This window comes from Phyllostomus hastatus, unplaced genomic scaffold (genome assembly GCF_019186645.2).
Source record: "Phyllostomus hastatus isolate PE091 unplaced genomic scaffold, TTU_PhHast_1.1 phas_contig_402, whole genome shotgun sequence".
Taxonomy (NCBI): domain Eukaryota; kingdom Metazoa; phylum Chordata; class Mammalia; order Chiroptera; family Phyllostomidae; genus Phyllostomus; species Phyllostomus hastatus.
Genome location: NW_025333873.1, coordinates 14,335,945 through 14,348,231, shown reverse-complemented (window position 1 = coordinate 14,348,231; position 12,287 = coordinate 14,335,945). Strand labels below are relative to the sequence as shown.

At 60.7% G+C, this 12,287-nt stretch overlaps 1 protein-coding gene across 2 annotated transcripts in view; it reads left to right on the top strand.

Annotated features, from left to right (window-relative positions):
* HPCAL1 (hippocalcin like 1) overlaps positions 1 to 12,287 on the top strand; it is a 75,791-nt gene that overhangs the window by 51,194 nt on the left and 12,310 nt on the right. Inside the window, exon 2 of one of the 2 annotated variants that reach the window (XM_045844627.1) lies at positions 7,384 to 7,471. The exons of the other annotated variant lie outside the window; for it this stretch is intronic. The gene's annotated coding sequence lies outside the window, so the exon portion shown is untranslated. The remainder of the gene's footprint in view (positions 1 to 7,383; positions 7,472 to 12,287) is intronic. 2 annotated transcript variants of the gene reach the window in all.

Genomic DNA, 12,287 nt, shown 5'->3' with positions numbered 1-12,287 from the left:
AGACGAAGGCCTCTGCTGAGTGCCAGTGCGGGGAAGGTGCTCTGCAAATGCTCCTTCTTGTCGTCGAAAACCCACTGGAGCGTCTGGAGCCCCAGAGCCTGAGGCCCTGACCCGGGGCTGCCCGCCTGGTGTGGCCGCCCAACTAGACTTGACCCGGGGGTGCTCCGGGGCCTGGGCCCTTCCTCCTGGTGGCCTTTGCTCTGGCCTTTGTCACACAGGCAGTGTCCTGGGCGGCACCCCGGAGGTCGGGCCTGGGGATCTGCATTCTCTGGCGCCAGGCTTGTGTTCCTGACCTGGAAGTTGACTCAGACCTTGGAAGGATCACTCGGGGGTGGGGGGGGGCTATGGGTGAGGGGCAGCTCTGGGAACTGACCCCTGTGGGGTACACGCACTCTGCTCCAGAGCCCCCCCTCCCGCTGGCCGGGCGGGCCGTGATTTTCCGTCTGACGCTGCGCTGATTTCATTCACGGGGCAGGATGGGAAGCGCCGTGGGCAGATCACAGAGGGTGCTGTCTGGGTGCGGGGGACGGGGGAGGCGGGACCCGGGCCTGCTTGGCTGGCGGTGCCTTGAGTTGGGCGCACCGAGCCTTTGGGTGTTTGTGGAGCAGCGGCTGGTGCGGGCACCCAGAGGCTGCTCGTTTGTGGGGAATGAATAATTGATCTGTGTTTTCGGATGACTTACCTGATCATCACAGACAGGCAGGCAGCTGGACGAGCCGGCGGCCGCTGCATGCGTGGCTCGGGCAGGAGAACCTGCCTTTGTGCCCCGGGCCCCGGACGCCTGCGCTCAGGTGGCTGGTTTGCGGGTGGCGTTCCAGCAGTTCCAGGATGTGTGCTCGCTGGTTTTCCCTGTTCTTCCGCAACAGTTGTGCTCAAAATAAAATGTGGGCGCCTCGGCTGGGTGGGGCCGGGGCGGGCAGGCCCGGGGTGGGCGCCTCCCTGTCTGCCTGTGTCTCTACATTGATGTGGAACCTGCGAGCATGCAAGGGCACACGTCACAAGCACACGGCTTGTCGAGTTTTCACAGAAGGAGCAAACCCGTGTAACCAGCACCCAGAAGACCCCCTCCTATGACCCTTTCTGGTCATGACCCCCCCCCCAGCACGGGGAGCCATTGCCTGGCTTCCGTCACCCCCCACCAGAGGCACCTGTTTGCGTTCTCCCCGTAGGTGAGGCCACGCAGCGTGCAGCCTTTCGTGTCTGCCGTGTCGCCGCTCAGGGACGCGTCTGCAGAGCCGTCTGTGCTGCGTGCCGAGGAGATCGTCCTGGCTGCTCTGTGATTTCTGTGGGGGCAGGAGGGGGGCACGCTACAGTCTTACCTGTCCATCTGTGGCAGACGGACATTGGGACAGTTCCCCTCGGGGACTGTCACCAGCCGTGCAGCCGTGAGCATTCTTGCGTGTGTCCTTGGTGGACACGGTCTGTCTTTCTGTTGGGAATAGGTCGAGGAGTTGAACTGTTGGGTCGTGGGCTGTGTGGGGCCATCTTCAGTAAATGCACCCGACAGAGTGGTTGGGGGTGGTCGGTCCCTTGGGCGACAGGAGCTCCAACACGCTGGTCGTGGGAGTGGACGTGCACACTGTCTGGGAGTCGGGAAGGGGCTCGGCCGGCGCCCAGTGCCCTGGGGGACCGGAGGGCCGGCTCTGGGCCCTGGCCACGGCCACGCAGGGCTCAGGGCTCAGCTCGCTGTCACGTCGGCCATCCTTTCCAGCCAGGCCCCGTGGGCGAGTCTGCAGCGAGAGTGGGCTCCTCTGCTCTTCGTGGCGTCCACAGTGTGTCCCGGGGATGTTCCCAGACCGGACCCCGCCCCGGTGACCTCTGCAGAGCTCGCAGCCCCGCTAACGCGGCGCGGGGACCGGGCGGTGGGAGGAAAGGCCGCTGCGGAGGGCGGGCATTGTGCGGAACGTCTGTGCGAAAGTGTTCTGCGCGCTGCTGCCCTCGCTCCGGGGGGCCGCGGTGGAATCAGTCACCCCCAAGCCACAGTCCCCTCAGACGCGGTCATGGTCCCCCGCCCGCCCATCTCTGACCTGGACCCCGCTCTGCTTTCCGCCCTCAGGGGCTTGGCTTCCGCGTGGAGCTGGGTTTCAGGACGTAGTGAAACGACCCGTCGTCTCTGGAGCACACGCACACCCTGCTGTGAGCGGGTGGGAGACACTTCGGGGTCCCGCGGACGGGGTCTGCGCGGGTACCTGGCCCGGGGGTGTCCTGCTCTGGGAGAAGGTGCCTCTCTAGCTGCTCCTCCCAAGGGCTGGCAGCAAGGACGATGGGCACTGAGTCCCTCCAGGCCTGGGCCAGTGGGGGAGGAACTGACCCCAGAATTGGCCCCAGAACCAACCTCCCGGGTGGCCACTGCTGTGCCCTGGGGTGGCTGCCTGGGCTGCTCCAGGAACCGAGCCGACAGGTCATCGGAAGGTCCTCGTGGACGGGACTGCCCCCCAGCCCCATGAGTGCAGAGGGCTCGGAGACCTTGTGCCCACAGCCCACCCTGACGTCCAGCACACGCCTGAGGGAACCCCACGGGGCGTGGCCTCCTCACATTGTCCCTGCACCGGTCCACACCCTGGACCTGAGGCGGCCAGCTGGGGTGATGAGCGTGGAGGCCGGGATGCCCCTGGTGGCAGTGCTGGGAAACCCTGTGGTTCACCTCCCGGCACCTGTGACCCTGCTCTTTGCCCTTCTGGCCCCTGGAATAGAGAAGTTCAAGAGCATTGGTTTAGATTCCTTTTCTAAGACAACTTTATTGAGCTATAACGTCTGTACCACACAACTCGCTCAACGGAATGAAGTGTACTCATTACTCCCTTTAGTGCACTCGCACAGGTGTGCTCCCTCCGCTGCAGTCACGCGGAGACGAGTTCCGTCGTCCCCACAGGAAGCCCGCGCCCCGGAGCTGTCGCACCCCGGTCCCCACCCCCATTCCCCAGCCCCAGGAAACCGCGTATCTACACTTTCTCTCTGGAGTAACTTCCTGTTCTGGACGTTTCGTGTAATGGAATCATACAGTAGCTGTCCGTTGGGGCTTGGCCTCCTCACTTAACGTTTTCCAGGCTCCCCTGTAGTGCGGCGTGGGCCAGTCCTTCTGTCTGTGGCTGAGTCACACTCCACGGCACGAGCAGACCACGTGTTGCTTTTCCATTCCGTCTGCGGGTGGACATTCGCTTTGTGTCCACCCTTTGGTTGTCGTGCACAGTGAGGCCATGAACATGGTGCACGAGGGTCTGTGTGAGGGTCTGCGTTTTCATTCCCCTCGGGGGTGCATGCCTAGGAGTGGGTTTCCGGGCTGTGCGGGGGCCGTGTGTGTGACCGTTCACAGAACTGCCGGGCTGTGCCCCGGGGCGGCTGCACCACGCATGTTCCCGGCAGCAGCGAGTGAGGGCTTGGATCCCCCGCCCCCGTCCTCACCGGCCCTTGTGTTGGCCTGACGTTTTGGCTCCAGAAATCTTAGTGGGCGTGAAGTGGCGTCTCATTGTGTGTGGTTTTTTAAAATTTTTTTCTTTTTTTTTTTTAAGTGCAAGTTCAGTTTGCTAATATCTTTTTTTAAAGATTTTATTTATTTATTTTTAGAGAGGGAAGGGAGAGAGATAGAGAGAGAGAAACATCAATGTGCGGTTGCTGGGGACTGTGGCCTGCAACCCAGGCATGTGCCCTGACTGGGAATCGAACCTGTAACACTTTGGTTCGAAGCCCGTGCTCAATCCACTGAGCTACGCCAGCCAGGGCTCATTGTGGTTTTGATCTGCATTTCTCTGAAAGCTGATGGTGTTGAACATCTTTTCATGTGTTTATGGGCCCCTCGTATATCTTCTTTGGAGACCTTTCTATTTAAGGCGTTTGATCATTTTTTAATTGGGTTATTATTTGTCTTACTATTTTTAAAAGATTTTATTTATTTATTTTTAGAGAGAGAGGAAGGGAGGGAGAGAGGAAGAGAAACATCAGTGTGTGGTTGCCTCTCACCACCCACCCCCCCAACCTGGCCCCTGCCCTGCAACCCAGGCATGCGCTCTAACTGGGAATCAACCAGAGACCCCTTGGTTTGCAGGCCTGCACTCAGTCCACTGAGCCACACCCAGGTGGGAGAGTTCTTCATATATTCTAGACACAAATCCCTTATCAGATATATTTTCACCCATTTTATGGGTTGTGTTTTCATCATCTTGACTGTTATTTGAAACACAAGCTTTAAATTTTTGTTTAAAGATTTTATTTATTTATATTTAGATGGAGGGGAGGGAGAAAGAGAGGGAGAGAAACACCAGTGTGTGGTCTACTCTCATGCACCCTCCACCAGGGACCTGGCCCGCAACCCAGGCATGTGCCCCGACTGGGAATCGAACCAGCAACCCACTGATTCACAGGCCAGCACTGAATCCACTGAGCCGCACCAGCCAGGGCACAGCTTTAAGTTTCAATGAGTCCACGTTATCTGTCTTTTCTGTGGTCGTTTGGGCTTTTGGTGTCTTACCTAAGAATCCATCGCCAAATCCAAGATCATGAACATTTATCTGTGTGTTTTCTTCTAACAGCTTTATAGTTTTAGTGCATACGCTTAGGTTAGCGATCCATTCTGAGTTAATTTTTGCACGTGGTGTGAGGTCCCCCTTCACTCCTTTGCCTGTGGCTACCCAGGTGCCCATGTGCCCAGGTGCCCCGGCGCCGTTTGTCGAGCAGCTGTCCTCCCCACCTGGCGGACTCGTCACTCTGGTCGGGAACCAGTGGACCGTGGATGCGTGGGTTCACTTCCGACTCTCACGCCTGTTTCACGGATCTGTGCGTCTGTCCTTGTGCCAGTGTCACGCTGTCTTGCTGGTCACTGCTCTGTGCTAAGTTCTGAAACGTAGAGCCGTGGGCCCCCCTTGTTCCTTTTCAGGAGCGTTTCGGCCGGTCGGGGGCCTCTGCAGTTCCGTGGGGACTTTGGGGCGAGCCTGTCCATTTGTGCAGAGAGTGAGCCGGGAAATGCATCCGATCTGTGGGCTGGTTCGGGAGCAGCGCCCTCTCGCCGCTGTTAAGGCTTCTGATCCGTGAATGAACGTGGGATAGTTTTCCAGTTATTTAGAGCTTTAAAATTTTTTTTCAACAGTGTTTTGTAGTTTTCAGAGTGTAACTTTTGCACTTCTGTTATTAACTTTATTCCTGTGTATTTTATTCGTTTTCAGGCTATTCATAACGCGGTTGTTTTCTTTTTTATTTCATTTTATTTTATTTTTTATTGTTGTTCAAGTACAGTTTTCTGCCTTTTCCCCCCACCCCAGCCCAACACCCCAGCCCTCCCCTGTTTCCACCCTCCCCCCCTAGTTGTTGTCCATGTGTCCTTTATATTTGTTCCTGAGAACTCTTCACCCTTTTCCCCTGAAATTCCCTCCCCTCTCCCCTCTGGTCACTGTCAGCCTGTCCTCTATTTCAGCGTCTTGGTTATGTTTTGCTTGCTTGTTCGTTTTGTTGCTTAGGTTCCTGTTAAAGGTGAGATCATATGGTATTTGTCTCTCACTGCCTGGCTTATTTCACATAGCATAATGCTCTCCAGCTCCATCCACGCTGTTGCAAAGGGTAGGAGCTCTTCTTTCTTTCTGCTGCATAGAATTCCATTGTGTAAATGCACCACAGTTTTCTGATCCACTCATTTACTGATGGGCACTTAGGTTGCTTCCAGCACTTGGCTATTGTGAATTGTGCTGCTGTGAACACTGGGGTGCAATGCAGTTGTTAATTTCATTTTTGAATTTTCATTGCATCTCTATGGACATACGATTATTGATTTTGGTACATTGAGTTCATTTCCTACAGCCTTGCAGATCTTGTAAACCGATGGTGTAGACTTACGGTATTGATGTTTTATATCACTACAAGAGTCTTTTCTCTTCCTCATGATTTCCTTAATAAGATTTTCTTTTCTCTAGCTCGCTTTATTTTATTCTTTTTAGATTTTATTCATTTCTTTTTTGAGAGAGGGGAAAAGAGGGACAGAGGGAGAGAAACATCAGTGTGTGGTTGCCTCTCACGCACCCCCAACTGGAGTCCTGGCCCACAACCCAGGCATGTGCCCTGACTGGGAATCGAACCAGCGACCCTTTGGTTCATAGTCCAGGGCTCAATCCACTGAGCCACCCCAGCCATGGCTAGTTTACTTTATTGTAAGAATACAGTATGTAATACATAAAATATACGTGTTAATTGTTTATGTAATCAGTATGGCTTCCAATCAACCGTAGGATATTGGTGGCTAAGTTTTGGGGGGGGGGTTGGAAGTCGCACAAGGGTTCTGACTGTGTGGGGCCCCACGCCGGGGACTCTGCATTGTTCAGGGTCCACTGGACGTCTCTATTCCGGACCGTCTGTTTCTTCTTGGTCTGCGACGGCGGGTTGTGTCTACAGTCGGCCTCGCCCTTCCCCAGGTTTTCAGGCTGCCCCTGCTTTCAGCTGTCGCGGACACGTGTGGAGTTCTGTGTGCCGAGCATTCCTCCGTGCATGAGCTCATTTAATCTTCACGGGGACTCGATGAGCCGGGCAGGATTATCGCCTCTGTTTTATATGCTAGGAAGCTAGATGACGGGCCAGGGTCACGCAGCGAGGACGTGCTGGAGCTGGGGTTCAAGCCTGGGCGGGCTGGCCGCACGGCCCTCCGGGCTCGCCCGCCCTGCTCTGCGGAGGGCTGGGTCGGGCCTGGTCACTGCCCAGGCCACCGCCCAGAGACCCCAGCCCTAGGAGAGGAGGGTGCCTGGGGCCTAACGCGCACAAAGGCCCACAAGATCAGGGTGTCAGGAAGGGCCCTGGGGAGGAAAGGAACTGTGAGGAGCTGTGCATCTCAGTGAGACAGGATGGGCTGTGACGGAAGGCGTCCCTGTGGCTACAAATGCCGGCCCCGGCTGGTCACGGAGCCCGCTGGCCGTGCTGCCTTCTGGCCATTGGTTGGATGCGGGGGCCAGAGTTTGGCGTGAGCGCTCCTGAGAGCCGGCCCTGTGCCAGGTGGCCCTCACCATGACCCCTGAGGGTCAGAGACTTTGGTGAGGCCGCAGGTGGAGGTGTGACGGGCTGTGGGGATTCGGAGGTGACTCTGCGGTGCTGCTGGCACCTGAACCCAGGGTGCAGGCCATGGAGGTCACAGGTCACGCTGTAGGTCACGCCTCGCTCTGGCTCCGGCCCCACCCGGCGGGCGGCTAGCCTCTCACTGGGGGGACTTCTGTCACTACTGCGGTGGCCTTCCCTCCCTCCTGGTGTGGGGGGTGCACGCATTGTGGTCCCCATTCTAAATGGCTGGAAGGAGACCAGGAACCAGGGTCTTTCTGGGCTTGGCGTGGGGCTTGTAGAAGCGACTGGAGGGAAAGGCAAGCGGGCTCTGGGCAGGGGTGTCCACAGCCCGATTGACTGCTGGGTCCTCTCTTCCAGGGCATGGTCTAGGGGCCCCGCCCAGGTCGTGGAACCAGCCCCCGGAGGTTCTGATCCCTGCTCTGTCTCCACCTTCACTTGGCCTTGGGTAAGTCGCTCTCGGGGGCCCGACAGGCCTGGGGCTGCTGGGGTGGAGGCAGCCATGGGGGAGGGCTTGGGGGCAGGGCCGTTGGGTCTCAGCCCAGCCCAGGAGAGCCCACCTTGATGCGCTGGCATTTTCTTTTTTTCCCCAGTAATTTTATTTTTTTATTTTTAAAGATTTTATTTATTTATTTCTAGAAAGAAGGGAAGGGAGGGAGTAAGAGAGGGAAAGAAACATCCATGTGTGGTTGCCTCTCGCATGCGTGAGACAACCTGGGGGGACCCGGCCCACAACCCAGGCATGCGCCCTGACTGGGAATTGAACCAGCGACCCTTTGGTTCGCAGGCCCATGCTCGACCCACTGAGCCCCACCAGAAGCAGAGGGCGCCTCTGAGTAGCCTGCGCATCCCAGGTGGCCTCTCAGAGAGCCGCCCGGCCGGCCGGCCGGCCGGCCAGGTGTGCGCTGCTGCGGTGGCCCAGGGCAGGGCCGAGGGGAGGGGAAATCCCACCAGTGTGGGAAGTCGAGGGTTATTTTTAGTGACTCAGGATGACTTTGCAAAGTCACTTCCTGTGGGCAGACACGTGCATCCATGTGCGTGTACACACTGTAGTCACGCACTCACACGCCGTGGGCCCACGCAGGGCCCACACACACAGCGTGGGCTCGCATGACAGCTTGGCACTCTCACCCACTGTGGAGCCGGTGGGGGGACGGGGACCAGCCCGTCCGTCTGCAGGACTGACAGCCCCGGGCGAGGGGATCGCTGCCCTCTGGCGCCCCGAGCTTCTGCTCTGGGGCGTTCCCGTGTGGGTCCCGACTGAGGGAGACCCAGCCCAGCCTCGCCGCCCGGCTGGGAGAGCCCAGGTTCCACGCTTTCTGTCCTCGACCCCTTGGGAGTTCTCGGGCCCGTCAGACCCCGTGTGCAGGTTTTCGGCTCAGAAGTTGTGCTGGGCACGGCTCAGCAAACGAACGCCTGCTCTGCGTCACCAAAGTGAGGGACCACCTGGGTCGGGGAGTCTCCGGTGGGGATTCGGGGACCTGGGGGGTGGGGGCGGGTTGTGAGGAAGGCGGGCCCCCAAGGGCACACTGGGCAGGGCTGCGCAGCCCTCAGACCCGCTCTGACACCGCTGGGCCCGCGAGGAGTCGGGGTTTGCTGGAAGGAGACCCCATGTCGGCCGGACCCGGCTTCCTTCCCGCCTCCTGACCCCAGGTACCCGTCCTGCCCGTGTCTCAGCGCTGGGCTGATCAGTCACAGGCGATCCCTCGCCAGGCCCCCGGCGATCGGAACTCAGCCCCAGGGCCCTGGGGAAAAGGGCCAGGAGAGGGGGTCTGGCCCCAGCCAGGTCTGTGGACTCTGCCATCCGGCACCTGAGCAGGGCGCCTGGCCCCGAGCAGGCGCGGACTCGGTGCATGGAGAGGGAGCCCGTGCCTGGCCTTCCGGCGAGGCCGTCGGCGCTGTGAGGGCCTCGTACATCCTGTGCTCCCCCGCACCCAGCACCGGTTTCACTTCGTGGGTGCCCCCCCGCACCCAGCACCGGTTTCACTTCGTAGGTGCTCCCCCGCACCCAGCACCGGTTTCACTTCGTGGGTGCTCCCCCGCACCCAGCACCGGTTTCACTTCGTGGGTGCTCCCCCGCACCCAGCAGCGGTTTCACTTCGTGGGTGCTCCCCCGCACCCAGCACCGGTTTCACTTCGTGGGTGCTCCCCCGCACCCAGCAGCGGTTTCACTTCGTGGGTGCTCCCCGCACCCAGCACCGGTTTCACTTCGTGGGTGCTCCCCCGCACCCAGCAGCGGTTTCACTTCGTGGGTGCTCCCCCGCACCCAGCAGCGGTTTCACTTCGTGGGTGCTCCCCCGCACCCAGCAGCGGTTTCACTTCCGGGGTGCTCCCTGACCTGCGTGCACCCCCCCAGAGTGTGAGCCTGTGCGCTGGCGCCTACTGTCCCTGCAGAGTCCGTGGCTCCCGGCGCTGTGATTTTTTTAAATGGCGAAAGGCAGCTCATCAGAGCTGTGTTCACGGCCGACCCTGGTGAACACAGCAGCCTCTGATGACAGCTGACGGCCGCAGCCGCGGAGGCCGCCAAGGGGCAGCGGGCACGGGGCCATCCTGGCACCTGGCCCGGGTGCCCGGCGGATGCCGCTTTCACTGAGAATGGCTGGCTGTTTTTGTTTCTTCCCAGAGACGTTAAACATGAATCGAAAAGCATACGAGATGAGTCACTGGAAGTTTTCTTCCAAGTGTAGAAACACAAAAAGAAATGTTTTGGATTGGTGTGCCGAGCCATCCGGCATGCCAGACAGGCATCTGGCGGCAGCCCTCCCTCCGGGCGCGCGGCCCTGGGCGGCCCCCCACCGGCTGCGGGGTGGCCCCTGCCCCACACGCGGAGCCCACTGTCGGCGGACACGGCACCCGGGGGGGCCACCGAAGTCTGACGTTTATGATGACATGGCTTGCAGCGCCTGTCCAAAGATATGTTAGCATGTGGCCCGGCCCCATTCATGTGGGGCCCATGGATTGAAAACTTAGTCACCACCCAAGCGGGAACCTGGCAGAAGCTTAGCTTTCTGCCGTCTACCGGGAAGAGAGCTAAGCGAGCCATCTGCCGGCCGAGATCCCGGGGGGCGGTGGGGGGGGAACGTGAGTCGGGGAACGTGAGTCCCAGCTAAGGGAGTGCGCTCTGCAGCCACCGTGGAAGCCCCCGCTGGGGAGAGACGCAGACAGTTTGGGGGGCTTGCGTGGGCCTCGGGCCCCACTGCCCAAGGTCATGCTGTACAGGGGAGGAAGGTCAGCAGTGAGGCTGGTGACAGACCCCCGTCACCCCGGCCCCCGACTGCCTCCTGCCGGGGAAATGACGGACATGCTCCTAACCACCGGTTCTTACCTGCTTCCTCCGGACGCCCACGCACCCACCTGCCTGCCGCCCCGGTCCTTCCCCTTCACCCGAGAAAGAATTCACGGGCACCTGCTCAGGTGCCTCTGGACTGAGACTTCACAGACCTGAGCTGTCCCTCCGGAGACGAGACGGGACTCCTGGGGCTGGGTGGTGTTTTCCTTCCTTCCCCTTGCTGCCCCCCCTCCCCCGCCCCAACACGGCTGTCCGTCTGTCTGTCTGTCCATCTGTCCCGCACTCACCTGTGCTGGTCCGTACCGTCGCCTAGTCCGTCCTGTCCCTACAGGTGAAGGCGCCTGGGGAAGTCTCGGGCCCAGGGTTCTGAAGCAGGGACGGGGCACCTGCTGGTCACGGTCGCCCCAGAGACCCGGGCCTGGGGGTCAGGGAGGCCGAGGTGCGTCCCCAGACGAAGCTCGGGGCCGGCCCAGCCGCCCGCCCAGCCGCGTGCCCCTAAGCCAGCCTGGCCCAGGCATGCTGCACTTTTCCCTGCCCGCGCACCTCCTTGCACGCTGCAGGCTCCCCCAGGAGTGCCACTGCCCACCCTGGTCCCCGGGGACCCTTCTCCCAGGGTGGGGGGGCACTCAGGCTCCTTCTCGCCGTCCTCTGTGCCCGGCCCTCGGCACCCCGCTTCCGTCTCCGGGTCTCGCGCGTGGGCTGTCTGGGCAGCTCCGTGCGCGCGGGGGAACGGCTGTGGAACGGAGGGGTGGACGGGAAGCGCGGCCCGTGCTGTTTTCTCTCTAAGGGAAGATTCCTAGGGCGAAATCCCGGTCCCTCCGCACGCTGACGCGGCGGAAGGCCTGTGCCTGAGAGCGGCCTCCGGGCCCGGGTCCTCCCACGCTGGGAGCCTGAGACGGCCAGTCCCACTCCGGGGCAGAGGGAGGGCGAGCGGTGTGTGTGTGTGTTCTGGCGTGTGTGGTGTGTTGTATGGGGTGTGATGCAATATGTGATGTGGTATGCCCGGCGTAAGTGGTCTGGTGTGTGTGCTGTGTATGTGAGTATGTGACATGGTGCAGTGTGTGACATGTGACATGGGTGGTGTGTGTGCACGCCCGTGTGTCGCAGGCCGGTGGGGGGGCCACCCTGTCCTGCTGACGCCTGCATCCCCAGCTGAGCCCAGACCCCTCCTTGGGCACCTGCAGCCCCCACCCGGTCTTTGAGGGGCGGCCCCGCACCCACAGGGTCCCACACGGCACTTAAAATGGACCTGCCCCAGTCAGAAGCCACACAGACTGCCCAGGGCCCACCTGGGGGTGGACGGGGCGGGGGCAGGGGGCTGAATGGCTGTCGGGGGGAATGGTAGACAGTCCGTGGTGTTCCTGGGCCACCAACAGGGGGCAGCACCGTGCAGCTTCTAGCCTGGGTGGTGAGAGCCGGCCGAGGGCCCTGTGCCGCTGCGGTGGTCGGCCTGGGCTGCTTCCATCCTTCCCCTGACTTCCTCCCCGCCCCCTCACCAGTCTGGGCCCCTGGGGTCCCGGGCTGTCTGTCCACCCAGGCTTGCGGACGAGAATCGCTGGGCGCAGCCTCCGGCCCCGCAGCCTGGCCGTGTGGGGCTGTGAGTGGGCTCATCGGGCAGCCCCAGGCTTCTGGTCCCGTAGAAGCCGCGAGGGCACCTCTGCAGGCTTATCTGATGCTGCAAATGTGTCCGAGCCTGCCACAGCCTTCGTTTCTCTTTGTCCTCACGGCTGCACTGTGAGCCAACAGGTAGGGATGGTTACTCCCATGTCATTGTCTGTCCAGGAGAGTGGGGCCCAGAGACCTTAAGAGACAGCCAGGGCCGGAAGGCTGGGCGGGGGCGGGGCTGGGAGGAGCCCGGCTGGGCGGTCACTGCGCGCCCGCCGCCCTGCTCCAGTCCCCGAGTGCACAGCTGCCTTCCCACCTGCAGCCCTGAGGCTGGCGCTTGGGTCCCGGTTCGCAGAGGAGCAGAGAGGAT